At 34.3% G+C, this 16,233-nt stretch overlaps 1 protein-coding gene across 1 annotated transcript in view; it reads right to left on the bottom strand.

The window, feature by feature from the left end:
* Window positions 1–13,613, bottom strand: part of MID1 (midline 1) — a 194,313-nt gene extending 180,700 nt beyond the window's left edge. The window contains exon 1 of the mRNA XM_051984539.1: window positions 12,726–13,613. The gene's annotated coding sequence lies outside the window, so the exon portion shown is untranslated. The remainder of the gene's footprint in view (window positions 1–12,725) is intronic.
* Window positions 13,614–16,233: the final 2,620 nt, after the last annotated feature.

The raw sequence follows: 16,233 nt of genomic DNA, 5'->3' as shown, positions 1-16,233 counted from the left end.
TTGGGGAGTGCAGGAAAGCAGGAAGGAAAAAGAGAGGGTTTTCATAGTGAAACTGAGAGGATTAAACAAATCATATTTATAACTTATTTTAAAGGGTCTCTGTTCAATTTTTACCTACTTGAAAGGTCATATTGTCTCAATTATTGTGACAGTTATTCCACTTTATGTGGGACACTTAAAGTTCTAGACAAGAGATCTAGACCAACTGCTTAATCTAACAACTTGTACCTTACCTTAATTATTTACATTCATTGGGCCTCAGTTTCCTCATCAGTAAAAAGGAAAAATATGAACTAAATGGCACCTTAGGGTCTTTCTCATTCTGACTTAGTACAGTTCTAAGAAGTTTGTACTGATCACTGTTAATTGGGCATATTAAATGACTGAATGAAAACATTCTTCTTAGAATTTTGTACATTCACTATACCTAAACACTTATGAGGTACCAAGCACTGTGATAAATCGGGAATGCAAATATATCACTCCTCAGCTCATTCTACTTCATTGTCTGGTTTTAAAGACTTTATTTCATTGATTATTGGAATAATTAGGTCATCTCTCATTTTCTGGAACCTCATGTTCTAGAGGTCAACTCTCATTCAAGTTAAATAATGGAATATGAACTGAATCACTGAAATAATGGTTAAAAAAAAGAAGTCCAAGTTTGGAAGCTTATTAATAAATTGTGGGTATATTGACTGATCCGTGTTAGTTTTATTTTGATCTCAGTTCTGAGTGTTTTAGTATATATCTACTTTGCATAAGTTTATATTTACTTTTATGTATTTATATATGTTGTTTCTCCTGATAGAATTGGATTTAAAGCTGTTAGTCTCATTCTGTCTTCCTGAGTCATGGAGGTCTAGTGATAAGACAAAAAGCAAGACAACTACAGATGACCCAGATTGAAGTAAACGAGCTCAGCATCTTTAATGTCTTTCTAAGCTCTAAATACTACTCCATAGCATCTACTTTAGCCACTTTCTTAGTCTTTGAAAGAATATTGTTTTCATCTACCCATTCCATTTAGGAAAGTCTTTACATGCTTGGGGTAGATATCTCCCCAACTCACCAACAGGTCTCTCTCAAACCATTTTAACCTAACTGCCAAGATTTTCTTCCAGGATATGTCTACTGAGCATGCTACAGGTTTTTGGAAACACAAGTGAAAGTTGGGCAAATCAAGCAAACACCAAAGATGGATGAGTGGCCTAAAAAGGACTTCAGCAAGCCCTCACACCAGAGTTACTAGTCATCTTGAAGACCTCATGCTACTAAGTATACCAAGAACATGACAGCTGTTTAATAAATGCTAATTGGCATAAACTGCTGTCTGGAATATTTCACTATGCTCAATTATAGTATAAAACAAGTGAACTCTTTATTTGAATGATATTTTAAAGTTTGTCATTTATTACTATTATTCAGTATTTCAGTCATGTCCAACTTTCTTACCCCATTTTTGGGTTTTCTTGGCAAAGATGTTAGAGTGTCTTACCATTTCCTTCTCCAGCTCATTTGACAGATGAGAAAACTGAGGTAAACAAGGTTAAGAGACTTGGCTACCAGGATCACATAGATAATAAGTGTTTCAGACCTGATTTGGATTCAGGTATTCCTGACTCCAAGCTTAGTGCTTTATCAAGGATACAACCTAGTTGCCCATTTTAAAGTTTATAAAGCATTTTCATATATTATCTGTTCCTGGATACAGTGTTTTGTCCAATTACATATTTGGACATTAGTCATAGTATTTTAGCAATTACTTAGCATAACCCTCTTTTATATAAAAAAAGCTGAAGCTATAGGGAGGGATAACTTACCCAGAGTCACACAATTTGGGCCGAAAACGTAGGTATGACTGTAAGTTCAAGACCACACATCCATCCAGTTATATCACAAAACTATACTTTTTGCTGATCAAATTTCAATCTCAATTTTTACAGTCCCTAAATTTTAAAAACAATTTTTATAATATGTGTTAATATTCTGTTGTGCACAAAGAGTACTGTCATATGACACTGGTATCTTATTGTCTTGTATTAATTGCACCACGACAATATTGTTTATACTTAACCTGTTCAGTCCCGCCAGTTGAATTGTTGGAATGGAAAAGAGGATAGAATGGGCACTTCTTTGGGGGTGAATAGAATGGAGCAATAAAAATTCATGGTTTCAAAATTTTTTTTTCAGTTTTTCCCTTACTGAACTTTTATGATTTCTTGGAAGATCCAGAAAGGCAGAATCTGGTGACAGCTGTCATTTCTCTGTTGCTCCATCTGTGCCACCAGGATCCAGTTAGTAAATCCAATGACCCCCCAAACTAATGGAGTTCTATCATGCAATTCATTTTGAAATGCATAAAATGGAATGTTGTTGCCACAAAATCTTGATGCATTATCTAAACACTATCAAACTCATATATTATTAGGTTGAAAAGTTGTTGGATCTACTAGTCATCTTGCCATCTAGGGGAGGGAGTGGGGGGAAGGAGGGGAAAAATTGGAACAAAAGGTTTGGCAATTGTCAATGATGTAAAATTACCCATACATATAACTTGTAAATAAAAAGCTATTAACATTTTTAAAAAAGAAAAGTTGTTGGGGTTTTTTAAAATTTAATGTCAGTTTTTAATTTTAAATGTCAGTTCTATTTCCATAACAACCTATAACTTTCTAAGTGGCTTTAGGCAAAGTATTTATACTCTGTATCTCTATCTTACACTACTCCTAATAGGCTGCTACAATGAATCAATTTAATCAACTAATAGGTTAAAATAAGCCATTAGCCTACATGTCAAGAACTCGGAAGAATTTGGTAGGTCTCCTGAGGATCAGGCACTGTGCCAAATGAGAATTACTAACAGAATCTTTCTTCACTCTCTTTTACTTTCCTTTTGGAGGTGCAAGGAGATTGAGGAGGAAAAGTGGAGAAAGGCAATCCTTTAGAAAATACCTAGGAATAGAAATGTTCTTAAACTATGTTGCCCAGTTCACTCATTTTCCAGTTCTGTTTGATTTTCTGACCCCATCTGGGGTTGTCTTGGCAAAGATACTGGAGTGGTTTACCATTTCCTTCTCTAGTTCCTTTTACAGATGAGGAAACTGAGGCAAACAGGGTTAAGTTACTTGCCCACAGTCCCACAGTTAGTAAGTGTCTGAGGCTCGATTTCAATTCCAGAAGATGAATCTTCTTGACTCCAGGCTCAGCGCTCTATGCACTGCACCACCTAATTGTCCCTGTATTGTCTAGAACTGAACAGACATTGCCAGATAAAATCTAATGTGGGCAAATGATAGTGGTTCTATCATCAGCCTAACATTGCAAGCTATGCTCCCCTCCCTTTTAATGCAATTCAAGATCACATGACCTTTTTAAAGTGTTTTTTCTCATTGCTGGTACACACTGAACTTGAAAAAATTCCATAATTTTTTTTAGAATATTTTATGTCTCCTCCCTCTTAATTTGAGAAGTTGAAGACTTTACATTTATTCCTATTGAATTCCATCTTATTACATTTACTCTACTATCTTAGCTTATCAAGACCTCTTGGGATCCTAATCAGCCTCACAGGGGTCCTCAAACTTTTTAAACAGAGGGCCAGTTCACTGTCCCTCAGACTGTTGGAGGGCCGGACTATAGTAAAAACAAAAACTTTGTTTTGTGGGCCTTTAAATAAAGAAAATTCATAGCCCTGGGTGAGGGGGACAAACATCCTCAGCTGCCACATCTGGCCTGTGGGCCGTAGTTTGAGGACCCCTTCCGTGTGTTAGCTATCCTTCCTAGCTTGGTGTCAGCTGCAAATTCGATGAACTTTCTATTCACTTATATCCAAGTCGATGATATACATGTTAAATAGCATAGGTCTAAATACATATCCCTGAAGTATCCATTAGATACAACTGCTTTTAGAGTTTAGGATACAATCAATTGTAAATGTTTGTCTTATCACCTAATCTATCTTTCTCCATCTTCTCTATTAGAATAATAAGAAACACTTTATCAAAAGCTTTGCTAAGATCTATATAAACTATTGCCACAACATTCCTCTCATTTACTAATTTAGTCATTCTGTCAAAGAAGGAAATGAGGTCAGCCTGGTCTGACCTATTCTTGATGAAGTCATGCTGGTTCTTTGTAATCACGGATTCATTGCTTTCATGATCCATTTTAGAATTTTCCTGGAAATCAAAGATAAGCTCACTAGCCTATAGTTTAAGGACTTTGTTCTTTCCCATCCCCACCCCACTTTTTGAAAATTGGCAAAACATTTGCCTTACTACAATACTATCATGTGTCTTCCATTTTTCATGATCTTTTGACTATCCCTAGCAATTTCTTAACAATCACATCTGCCAACTCTTTTCATATCAGTAGTGAACAGTTAGGCGTCTTGAATTCATCAAGATAGCCTCTTACTACCTCTTTACTTACCTTGAAAATCAACTTCATGTTATTTATTTTTGTTCTGTTATTTTCTATATAAAAGATGTGTTGTTTTATAGAAAAAATGAAAAGAAATTAATTCTCTCTGCTGATAATATAAATCATCTAAGCAACACCAAGCCTGCTTTTGAAATTTTTCCTCATTTTTTTAAACCATCTTTTTTATTATTCTTTGCTTCCTCATCAAGTCTCAAGTTATTGTGAACTTTAGATACCCTGGAGAGTAAGAGCAATGAAGGGAGAAGAGGGCTTACAGTCAAAAATTAATAGGACACAAAAATCAAGTAAAAAATGTTAAAAATAGGTTCATATTTCTTTTAACAACTGTACAAAATATTGAGAAACAAGTAAGAAATCCTAAGGGAAGAAGCCAAATTTTGCCTCATGATTGTTATTGTGGTTGGTGGAATGCGATCCATTATTTTAATAATTTTATTTTTATCGATCCTAAAATCGATCATTATTTTAATGAGTCATTCTCCAATACGTATCTAATCAAAGAAAATGCAAAAGCAACTTCTCAGAAAAAAGTGCAAGCTATTAAAGACCATATTAAAAACTACTTCAAATCACTAATAATAAGATAAATCCAAGTTAACACAACTTTAAGGTTCTATTTCACACCAATCAGATTGGCAAAAATGACAATAGTAAAAAAAAAGAAAAAGAAAAAGAAAAGGACAATTATTGGAGGAATCAAGGAAGGATGGTGGAGCTATGAATAAGTATGCCCATCCTTATTCTGATAAGGTCTACTTATAAGTTTCATTCCCATCCCAAAACTTCATCAAGTCTCAGGAATTTTGAAGAAAGATAACAGATTCTGAAAAGTAGAAAGGTGATAATATATTGTGGGCAAGAGTGATGGCATTTAGTGGATAAAGATTTGGAATCTGGAAAACTTGAATTTTCATTCAACTTCAGATTTATTGGCTGTCCCCTAGGATCTCATTCCCAAGACACAATAATAACCATGAAGCAAAATTCATCTCCTTGCCTTAGGATCTCTTATTTATTACTCTATATTTTGTACAATTATTTAAAGAAACATGAACCTATTTTAATGATTTTTTTCTTGATTTTTTGGTGTTCTATCAATTAATGGCTATAAAGCATTCTTTTCCCTTCATTGTATTTATTCTCCATAGTATCTAAAGTTCAGAATAACTTGGAACTTGAAGAACAAGCTAAAAATAACAAAAAGAGATGGCTTAAAAAAATAGGAAAGATTTCAAAAGCAGGACAAGATCTTTGCTTGGTGTTACTTCAGTTTACTTCTATCTGCCTCATTTTTTTCATCTGTAAAATAGAGATAATAATAGCATCTACTTCCCAAGACTGCTGTGAAATAATTTTAATGTGCTCTATAAATGAAATTTATTATTTGCATCACCATCACTACTATCATCATCATATTACTGTGAATTGGTCTAACCTTTTGGAAACTGATTTGTAACTAAAAGTTTGGTAAATTCTGAGTACCTATTGACCCAGAAGAAATCTACAAAAAATACTTATAGCAGCATTTATATTAAAAAAAAAAAACTGGTAATCAGGTGAGTACCCATAAATTAGATAGTGAAAGAAAAAATTATGGTATATGAAGGTAAGAGAATATCATTATGTCATACGCCATAATGAAAGGCATAAATACAGAAGACTATAAATTGATATATAAAGTGAAATGAGGAAAAAAAAGGGAGCACAATAAGATCACAAGGAAAATGACTTTTAACAACTTAAGAATTCTGATCAATGTCATCATTCCAGAAGACTGATGATGAATTATTATTCCTCTACTTTTGACTGAATTGACAGAATAAGACAGAGTAAGATGCAGCCAATGTATGCATTTGTTGTTTGCTTAGAACTTTATTTTACTTCATTGGTATTGGAGAGGAAGAAGAATGATAATAATGCCAAGAAAGTAGCAAAATAGAGTTTTAATGAAGCTTTTTTTTTTTTTAAAGACCCAAAGAAGTGAGAAGGAGGAAATTGAGGAGACTGAAACAAGCAGGACTTTTGGAATGCCATGTTAAATTTAATATATATCTAAAACATAACTGTAGATATACAATCCTCATTCTAAGGTCTTCTTTGTCTTTGTTTATATTTGTCATCAAATGAGATAACATATTACATATGTATAGCACTTTGCAAATCTTAAGGAATGATATAAAGCTGCTTTATTTTAATGTTAATATTTATGAAGTTCATTTAATTTTAAAAAAAGGATCTTAAGGTTTCAGTAGACTACAAACTCAGAAAGTAGTCAAGAATAGCAGTCAAGAAATCTAAATTATTCCACTTAGACTGCAATAAAAAAAAGTAGAGGACCCAGAACTAGGGAAGTGATCAGATAATTGCATTCTACTTAGTTCAGAACTCATCAGTAGTTCTATATTCAGTTCTAGCCACCAGATGTTAGGAAAGACATGTAAACTGAGAGCTCTCAGAGAAGAGTAACGAGGATGGTGAAGGGTTTGGGATCGTGCCATATGAGGAATTTACTATGTTTAGCCTGGGGAAAAGAAGAATGAGAGTGAGATGAAGGCTGTCATTAAGGATCTGAAGGGTTGTCACATGAAAGAGAAAAGACTTGTCCTACTTGATCCACAATGGCAGCAACTAGGAACAGTAGATGAAGGCTGCTAAGGGTAAAAATTAAGTTTGATGTCAAGAGAGCATTCCTCTAAAAATGGGGGAATGAATTGCCATGAAAAGTAGTTTTTCTCTGATGATTTTTCAGTAAATCAAGGTAACTACTCATTGGTCATATTAAGAAGGGAAATATTTTTCAATTGTAGATGAGACTAGATGGCTGGTGAGGTCTTATCAAGCTAAGGCTATACGATGACACCAATAGCATCTGGATAATTATCCAGATTTAAGAGCACTAAAGACACAAACTATGTATCCTTCAGATTGAACAGTCACCCACATTTGGGAATTTAATTATTTAATAATGATGACAAGACTTTAAATTTTGAGACAACACTTTTCAATAAATGGATTGTCGTAAAAGGGGAAAAAATCTATAGTTTACAAGAGCATCTCAAGTTTATTTTGAGTTTGGCAAAAGCAAAACTCTCAAAAATATAATTATGTAGTTTTATCTTTGATGAAAATGACTATATAAAAGTTTTGAAGTCCAACAAACTCAACTTTTGACCAAATTTAAAATATTGCTCCATAATTTGTATGATTAATGAACTTTTAAAAGTTGAAGTCCAATTAACTTCCAAAAGTTCATTTCCTTATATAACTATCAATTCAATTCCAATCAACAAGCACATATTAAAGTTCTTCTCTCTAATGGGTGCTGTACAAGACCAGGGTTAGAAAGACAAAAATGATATAATAATGCCTGTCATCATGAAGCTTATTTTTTTTTTTTTTTTACTGAGAAGGCTTACATATTACCTTTCCTCTATTTTTATTCTTCTTATCCTTTTCTTAACTAGATTAAATCAGAACAGAATCTTCTAAGCTATCCCTACAATTTAATATTCTTGACATTCCAAAGTCCCCTTGACTTCATCCTAATCCTAACCTCAATGTGTGGTAGGTCTCTTAACCCTTGATGCTCATCATCAGGCCATTACCATTCATGAAATTGTATTGGAGCTATACATAGTTTCTTTGGAGGAAGATGGTTAGTCAGAAGGGAAGGCAAGAGGATTTACTGGTTTGAATGTGCTTCCAACACTGTACTGCTCTCTTGACTTCTAAGAGATCTTAGAATTGACCAGTTCATAAAATAAATGCTAAGAAAAAGAGTTTTAGACCTAATCCCCTGAGAAAAGCTCTACGTAAAATAATGACTCTTGGCAAGAAAACCCTTTAATCACAAGAAGGAATAAGCTTCCCAAGTCATAGATTAGAATTTTAGTTGATTCTGTTTCACCTTCCCCTTCCTAATTTAGATCAAACTCAATATCACATTTCCAGAATCAACTACATCTGATAATGACTTTACTTCAAGGTTAAAGATGTGATAATTAATTGTCTAACCAGAAAGCAAACCAACTTAAGTCTATCTTCTTAATATTCAAGTGTAATCCAATGCTTGGCATTTCATCATCCAAACTTCAAGCCTGACCTCTATAGGTAAGTAAATGAAATACATGTATGCCAATGAAAGTCTTGGGTTTATTTTTTAGCTTTTTAAAATTGCAGAAAGAAAAAAATTATGATAAAAAGAAACACCAAAGAAATAAAATATTCCTATTTACTTTTCTAAAAAAAAAAAAAGTCACTCAAGTGTTTTCTGAATTTCAAATTTTTCAATACATTAAAAAACCTTTGAGTTTTAAAAATAAAATAAAATTGAAGTTACCTGTTCTTTTATAGCTATAGACAATGTAAAATTATTTGGATTAATTGTGTTCTTTAAAACACATGCATCTAAAGTGTCCCGATTGGTGCCACCTTTATCTAATCATAACCAACTATTCTAACAAACTATCCTTTGTCCATTAACTAAGTCTGCTCTGTTCTCACAAACCTACAGCACAAGTTGCCATAGTTACCCTGCATGTCTATTTACCACACAAGTGATCAAAGCAAGCAGACAATATATTCTCCAAACATATACACATATTCTCCAAACTTGTCAGGCTGTTTACTACAAATATCCAGCTACTAATTAACTTTATTTTTCAGTTTATGGTTTCCATACACTAAATAATAACAATAATCACAGAAAGATATGCCCCAAAAGGCCTTCTCAAAAATATTTTAAAGAAGAAAAATATGACAAATAAGGATCTCTAAGCTTATGGGGGGAAGGGAGGCTTGTGGCTGTAATGTATCCAGAAACAGTGAAGGCAAGGAAGAAATTAAGAAGTTAAAAGTATGCTAAAGAAGTTGGAATATATAAACCATGTGCAGAAACTTTAACATCTGCATCTGTCTGTTTTTCAAATGCATATCTAAAATTCCAGTTACTTAGTTTTCTTTGTATAAAATGGCATAAAAGTTGTATGATCTTGTATCTCTAACAAATGAGCACAGAAAAAGCCTTTTGAGTTCTAAGGCTTTACCTTCAACTCAAGTCCTATCAAATAATTCCATTTCCAACTGCCCCTCTTTAAACCATGAGATTTGCTTATAGGCACTTAATTCAGATAAGACTGGATCTGCTTTAATCCCTAGAACAGCCTTTGGGAGCCTAAATCTAGGAAGATAGTTTAGCTCTGATGACTACAGCTACCCTGGACATTCCTGATCTTTCCACTAACTCCCTGTATATCTTTGTACTTAACCTCACTGTTCCTGTCTCACCATTTGTCCTATAGGATCATATTTGCCACCTACTTCTCTTTGGGATGTGCTAGTGAATAAATAGATCATGTTTGTAAAGCACTTTCTAATCCTCAGAGGAAAGATTAATACAAAGACTTTCATTATTAAACCAGATGCCCTTGGGCATGTTAATACCAACCCAAAGAATGCAAAACAGACTAATCACACGGAGCCACAGCTTCCTTAATAATGGTAGGATCGCCTTCCCTGAGAGAATTTAGGAGGTGCTTAAATTTTGAATCAGTTCCTTTTTGTCTCTTGAGATTTTTGAAGGAAACTTAATAGAGCCTATTTGCTGAGACAAAGTTTGAAGTCTCATCTTAAAAACAGAATTTTCCTCGAAACTTAGGTCCATCAATTCTGACCAGTTCTGTCTGAAAATATTTTTAGCTTGAGGACACAACTGTTCCCTTTTTAGGGGACAAGGATATTTCACTGTTTGGGGAACATCCCTGTAGTTACAAGACTGCCAAATGCCAAGCCTGTTGTTTTTGGCCAAGGTTTCTGAACAGGTGGTTGTAGCTAAAGCATTTGCCTGGGAACTGAGCATTTTATTCTCACGAAGTTTCAATCAGGTTTTCTATTTCTAATCAGAATAGAAATAAGCCTGCTCATAGTTGGAAATTACCTCTTGATAAAGAAGCATCAGGTTTAACACTTTTCTTTGGGTTGATCTAACTTTTGATCTAACTTTAATGGTACTTCCTACCCATTCCATGTCTGCTGTACTGACAGAGAGAGAGCGCAACACCATTTGAATCTTATCATTTTGACAAGCAGCTTTCTATTTCTGCTGGCAATTTCTTGTCTGCTATTGAGGAGAGTCTATTGCAGGAGTCTATTCTAAGCCCACACACTATTGTTCAGCTGTCTCTGGGACAGATCATTCATCGGCATGATATTGAATTTCATTGCTAAGTTGATGACACACGGGCCTGTTTGATAGTTAGCCCCGCAAATCCTGCTAGTACTGATGACAAATTGACTGGTGGACCCAGTAGGACGTGTCTGCTCTTCATGATCATTTTCCTTTAGAGAAATTAAAAAAAAAAGTTAAAATTGAACCATGCCAACAATTCTGCATCATCTCAGGTTTCCAAGCATTTAGATTCTGCTCCAGCCTGTCTCCTGAACATTACGTACAGGAAATTTCCAAAGCTCAGAAGTCATAGTGTTTGCCAATTCTCATCCCCACCCTGTCCATTTCATTCCTTTTTTCCCACCTACCAAAACTCAGTGGTTACAAAATGTAACTATCAACCTTATGGCATAACTCTGAGAAGTCAGAAGGTCTGATTTCATAGGCTCTTTCAGCTGGGTAGCCAGGGAGAATAAAAAGGTCTCCTGAGCATACCCTACTCAGAAAACTGCCCAACTTTTGGATGGATGGATTGGTTTTTGGATGCAAACACAGAAGTCACCAGCTACCCAGGAGAATTAGAATGGAGATAGTATTGTGAAAACTGATAAGATCATATAAGAGAGGGACAGGTGGCTGTCAGACAGCGTCAAATAACTTTTTGTTTCTTGCTAAGAACTTAAAAATTTCCCCCAATATCTTATTACATTGAACTTTCTTTCCCTATTATCTTCTGACTCTCCTACATAAAAACAAAGTTCTAATTTCAAGAGAATGAATCTCCACTCAGAAATATCTCAACTGAGATATCACCAACTGAGAAATACTACTAACTGAGAACACATGCCACTTTTTAGACTCACATGTATTTCCCTTCACTCAACCCAAACTTGTCAAGAATTCATTTCTTCTACAATCCACTTTTTGAAGTGAAACAAGCAAAAGGACAAACAATAAGTACTAATACTATCAATCAACCAAGACCTGCCTTTCTTGATTTATTTCCTTATGGTTTTTGAAAAATGAAATAAGTTTAAGCATCTATCATCCAGTCAAAAACCAAACAAACAAACCAAAAATCAAACAACAACAAAAAAAGCTATGAACTTAATGCGAATTGTTTCAGTAGAACAAAACATTTTTTTTTAATGAGAATAAAAGAAAAAGTGATAAATTCTTATGGTTTCACTGCAGGTGCAAACTTTTCCCACTTTATTCTTTATTTTGAATTGCCAAAATGCTATTTTCAAAACTATGTCTAATGCAAAAGAGGTACCACTATTTTGCTCTTCCTTAAAGTATTTATCTCAAGATCTCAACAATGATTTTCAAAACTTTTTCACAACTTTGACTGAAATTTTAAATTATAAGCCCTGGGGGCATTTTACTGCACAGCCTGCTTTTAAACAGCAAAATTGTAAACTACTGAGCTGATAAAAGTATTTTGTGAATGCCCCACAGCTATGGGAAGAAGCTGGTCCTTCAGGAAGATAGAATTCAAAGTCTTTTTTAAAAATTATCCTTAAAATGATCTCCATTTGTTTATTTTTTAGTAATGCTTTCAAAAGTCAGGAAGCTAAAAAATAATTTATAAACTGCATTAAAAGACAAGTTTTTTTTTTTTTAACATTAGACATTCACTTATATTTTCCACAAACCAGTTTGATATTGTGTATTCACCTTTTAAATTTTAAAGTGCTCCAAACTATTTCATGCAATTATTTTTTTCCCCATTTTCAATTTTCTTTATTTTAAACCTGAAACATCAGATGCGGTCAGGAAACTCGAGACACCTTCCATACAATACACAATTGCAGCAAATTGGAATTGATTTACATGTTATACAGCTAGATTCTACGTCCTTACAATCTAGTAAGCCACCCAACATCAAGGAAAAAACCGCAGCCTGGGAAAAGGGACATTGGAAAAATCTTCTCAACTCCTCATTCTACATTTAAAAAAAAAAAGTCAATTCCCTTTTCTCGGGAGAAATATATCAGAAATAAAAGTGACAGTTCTACTCAGCTTCCCAAAGCAAACTGCCCTGGTGCTCCACAGGAGCTCTTTCCCCCTTTCTGTGTCCTGAGCATTCATTCCCCAACATGTACCTTACCTGCCTCATGTTTAGAATCCCATCATCCATCCAGCACGGAACAGTCAGCATTTAAACTCACAGGGAAAGCTCAGAGTCGTAAAAAAGCAGCAAAATCCATGAAAGGTTTCTGAGGTGAACAACAAGCAAGTTTTCTCCCTCCCTCTCCTTCTCTCTCTCTCCTTTTTTTTTTTTTTTTTTGCCACCGGAACTCTCTGTAAGACAATGTCAAGTTTCTCAACCCTTTTCTCCTAGCCTATTAAAAGTCAGGCATAGGGAGGCAACCGACCGCCTGGCTCTTATTTCAAATCATGGCTCGGATATGTAGTAGTTGGCTGAATTAGGCCATGAAATAGCTTCACCAATCAGAAGGAAGGGGAGGGAAGTATAACACATAAAGGCTGCCTACATGAGGATTAGGAAAGCTTTCAAGGATTTAAAAGACTGAAAGCAGCTGGAAACTGTGTCTAAGGCTACAAAGAGGGAAGTCAATTTGTGGTATAAGAGATGATTTCCACTCTTATCTAAATGCTCAGGATCTGCTCAGTTAAACTGGATGCAGAGGGTGAAATCTTGAATCTTAGTGACTAAAAAAAATCAAGTATATTGGAAGGTGTGAAATTATTTATAAGAGAAAGATTTCATTACTCAGGACATTATTTTTAAATAGTAGATCTTATTTTGAACTAACTTCTCTAGGGAGGAAATCAGATTGTTACCATGGAACTTTGAACAAAACAAGACATAGAAAAGGATAGAAAATAATCTACTTCATTTCCATATAGGTTAACTGTAAATCTACCTGAATGAAATCCAAAGGAAAATGCAAACAAATCTATTGAAATGCAGCAAAACTAGGATTAAGAAATGTTTTTCTGCAGAAGAATATATCTACTTAATCTAGGTATCACATCTATATATATTTGACCTTTTAAGACACACATATGTATACATATATACATATATATTTCATGCAAAAAATAAAGAAAAATACTTTTGCCTTTGCTACATCTGCCCCATAGACATATGTTGTGATCTTCAGTTATAATACACCTACGAGTCTTTGAGCTTGTTCTAAACTTGAGCTTCTAGTAAGGAAAACACCTTTTTGTCTTGGATCATTTTTCAGGACAATATTTTTTAAATACATAAGGTAAAATACATGGGATTGCAAAGAGAAACAAATATATTGAAGTACTATTGTCAAAATATTTTATCAAGTTCCTAGAACCCCAGAGTTAAGAACTCCCAGTCCTAGAGTAAGGAAGAGATATTTCCCAACTACATATTATTCAACCATTACTTTAGAGTTTTTGCTTCCCCCCACACCCCTGTAGTCAATACCAAACTAAGTGAAACTGATCTTTCGATTTCAGAAAATAAAAAACCTGGATATGATGAAGGCAGAATTCTTTTAAAGAGCCCACAATTTGTATTGGTTTCTGTAACAACAGCAGCAGTAGCAACTAATAGTAAAATAATCTCTGTTCAAAAGAATAATTTTAAAAATATAAATTTTTAAATTGCTGCTGACATCATTCACTCAAGAAAAATCAGCATTTCATACACCATCCTTGATAAGTATGTTTCATTGCATAAGTTATGCCTTCCCAGCACATTGAAAATTTAGTAATTTGACATACTGTAATATAAGCTTTTTTTTTTTTTTTTTTTTTTTTTAAAGCAAAGAACACCAATTAACTTTAGTACATCCCAAACTGTATCTCCTAACCCTGGCTCTGAAGCTCAGCAACTTCAGGCAGGACTTGATCTACTGGGCAAAGGGACCTATTCTAAAGATGACTGTTATCCCTGAATGTTCCTGAGTATGTGGATGAATGTAACTGATGAAAGAGGCTGTCCCCTAAGATAGCTCCTAAGCACAGAGCTCTCTTTATTGGATTTTCATTTCTTTGATGTAATCTCCTTCCACAACTATTTACTGCTCTCCCAAAACACAGGAATCCTCAGCCTTCCCTAACTTCCTTCTTGATTAGTACCCTTCCTCCCACCTGTGTTAGAATCACTCTTCATTTGATCAGATAATATGGTGGTAATAATGAGCATTATGAAGAGTGACATAATTAACTTGTTTAATAGAAGAAAAATAAATATTAAAGGTGAGGGCAGTGTTGTGTCATTTTCTTGGCAAAGACACTGGAGTGGTTTACCATTTCCTTCTGTAGCTCATTTGACAAATGAGGAAACTGAGGTAAAAAGGGTTAAGTGACTTACTCAGAATTTGACAGCTAGTGTCTGAGGCTGAATTTGAACTCGGGTCTTCCTGACTCTAAGACTTAGCATTCTATTTACCGTGCCCACTTAAGCTTGCCATAGGGACACTATAGATGAGGGCTTTTTAAACTTTTCCTATTCTCAAGCCCATTTCATCTGAGAATATCCCTGACCCAAGGGATATTCTTGCATGTATAGTGCAAATTGTGTATATTTTGTGTTCGTTACCAAGGCTGAAGTGAAGTGATACTATGCAACACAGGCAAGCACTGCCAGAAACATCTCGAATTCATTTAGATGTTGAATAAATTTTTGATCATTGCATTCAGAAACCTTTTACTCTTGTCAAATCTTTCATGAGCCTCCACATTTAGTTTCATGTCACCATATGGGGTCACAACCCGCAGTTTAAGAAGCTTTGGTATAGACAACCTAAACTGATCAAACTGCAAGCTTAGCCCCAGGGAATCAAGTAAGGAAACAAAAGAAAAAAAAAATCAAAGCATAAAAACTGCATTTAGAAACAAAAACAAATATACAAAATGCCTAATAGAGAGTTCCATTTCTTTAGTTTCTAGTTAAAATTGCTTAATTGGCAACAATCAAGGAATCCTTAACCCAACTGGTAACTTGCCTGGAAGAGGATAGAAATTCCGGGTGGAAATTCCTTCATTAGTCTTTTCTCAGAAAATTACTTGATTATCTGGGGCTAAGGTTTCAGTTTGATCAATTTAGGTTCCTCTGTACTGTCCTTGCTTTTAATGTTTGTTTTTGTTTTATTAAACAAGTTGAATATGTCAGTCCTTCAAACAATCCATCCTGGGTTTGTTCTCCTCTCTAAAACCCATTAGCTTAGATATTCATTTTAAATTCCAACATCTTGCATTACCAACCCATCTGGATCACATGTAGCTCATATTTATCAGGGACATGAATATATTAAATTAAAACATCTTGCTTTGTGATGGTTCGATATTATTTCTCGTACTTTTGTATCTGTAATACTTCATTTGGTTATCTCACATCTCTGATCCGTAGTGTCTATTTGTAAAATGAAGATCATAATATTGGCACTGGCTTACTCATAGTGATATCATAAGAAAAGTGCTTTTTTAGACATTATAATGCATAGAGTTTTTATGAATTATCTCACTAGTTTCAATTTAATTAACTCAAAACTGTTGTCACACTTGACTCCTCTCTTTTTCATCATACATATCCCATCAATGGCCATATATTCTAATTTCTTTCTCTAAGACAGTGATTCTCAGAGTTTTTGATTTCAGGATTCCTT

This window comes from Antechinus flavipes, chromosome 3 (assembly GCF_016432865.1).
Source record: "Antechinus flavipes isolate AdamAnt ecotype Samford, QLD, Australia chromosome 3, AdamAnt_v2, whole genome shotgun sequence".
NCBI classification, from domain to species: Eukaryota; Metazoa; Chordata; class Mammalia; order Dasyuromorphia; family Dasyuridae; genus Antechinus; species Antechinus flavipes.
This window is presented reverse-complemented; position numbering and strand designations above follow the sequence as displayed.